Source organism: Cervus canadensis, chromosome 20 (genome assembly GCF_019320065.1).
Source record: "Cervus canadensis isolate Bull #8, Minnesota chromosome 20, ASM1932006v1, whole genome shotgun sequence".
Classification (NCBI taxonomy): domain Eukaryota; kingdom Metazoa; phylum Chordata; class Mammalia; order Artiodactyla; family Cervidae; genus Cervus; species Cervus canadensis.
The window spans coordinates 40,973,942-40,975,583 of NC_057405.1; the positions used below are offsets into that span (position 1 = coordinate 40,973,942).

The 1,642-nt window shown below is 38.7% G+C and overlaps 1 pseudogene; it reads left to right on the forward strand.

The window, feature by feature from the left end:
- The first annotated feature begins 586 nt into the window (after nucleotides 1-586).
- Nucleotides 587-875, forward strand: LOC122422920 (annotated as a pseudogene).
- Nucleotides 876-1,642: the final 767 nt, after the last annotated feature.

Consider the following 1,642-nt stretch of genomic DNA (forward strand, 5'->3'; position numbering starts at 1 on the left):
GGTGGTTCTTGTTCCCCTACATGCGTAAACTGATCTGTACCCAGCTGAAGACTTGAGGGGACCTTCTGGAGATTTCAGGAGCTTTCTCTGTGATGTTCTGTCTGCACACCGGACTTTGCCTACAACATTTAGGTGCCCTGGCTCCCTAGATGGTCAGTTCCATTTCCTCGACTCCCAAGAGATGGCCAGACTCAGCATGAGTGCCCCTCCCTGCACCATCACCTGGAGTCTCTCTTCAGACTCTGAGCTGAGGGAATCATAGAGCTTACCTTATTTGTTTCCTCTTTCTCAGGGATCACCATCCATTGGTGCCTGATGTTCATTATCTGAAAAACCTTGTCCCACGTATCTCGTCTGCTTTTATAGTTGTTTCAAGAAGGAGAGTAAATGCGGTCCCTACTACTCCGTCCTAACTAGACACAGAAGTCCATTTAGTAATTTGTTTTTGCTTTTTAGCTTCAGTTGTTTTGTTTTTCACATAAATCCTTTTCCACAAAGCATGTAGTAATAGTTCACTGCACACAATGCACCTTTAATAAATGTTCTGGATTGAATGAAATAAATCGTAAAGAGGGGCAGAAGGAAGATGACGAAGGGAACCTCCTCGCTTGGGATGTGTTGGAATAAAACCATTGTGCTGCTACTGTAGCTATAACACCTACCAACTTTGGAAGTCGACTTGTGGCAAATGTGGCTACCCTGCCAAGTGTAAGAGAAAGCGTAACTGGAGTGCTGAAGCTAAAAGACAAAATACCAGTGGGACTGATTGAATGAGGCACCGAAAAATTGTAGACTGCAGATTTAGGCATGGATTCCATGAAGGACCAACACCTAAACCCAAGAGGGCAGCTGTTGCAGCATCAAGTTCGTCTTAAGAATTTCGATGAGTAAATGTGCAATAAATATTCTGGATTTTTAAAATATTTTTAAAAAAAAAGAAAAAGGGGAAATACTGTTCATCTACATTTTGCTCAGAGAAGGCTTTTCTGGAGAATTTAGTGGAGGAGGACACAATTCTGAGATAACCAGTTCTATTCTCTACTCTGTTCCTGATGACTTCTGTGGCCTTAATTTTTTATGCCTAAATTTTCATATAAAAAAGTAATGAATGTTGGCCTTCCTGTCTAAAATTATGAAAAGTGTTATTTTTTTTAATGTTAGAGTCAAACAAGGATAGTCTTAACTAGGATTATATTGAAATTCTTTCTCTATAGCCTTTGAAATACTTGAACAATTGTGAATGTTGTCTGTCTGTAAATTATTCATTATTATAAAGGAACTGCTTCCAAGTCATGCTCCAGATATCACCTGATAGTCACCATTAATAGCAACACTGAGGCTATGTCTAAGGGGGGACAAATAAAAAATTATTTCTCAGGTTAATGGTGATATTATTCTCAGCTTTTACGTTAACTTAGTGATTTAATGGGTCCTTACTAACCTAACTAAACTAAATGTTTCCACAAACATTTTGGCAATTATTTATAAACAGCTTATACAAATATCTGCTGCATTTCAAAAGAAAATTAAAAGCATATAAACTTGCACTCTTTTCCCACCCTTTCCCTGGTTCATGTCATGCCATCTGGGGCATCCAAATAAGGAAAATTAAGTAGCACAGATACAGGAAAGAATTCTGTAT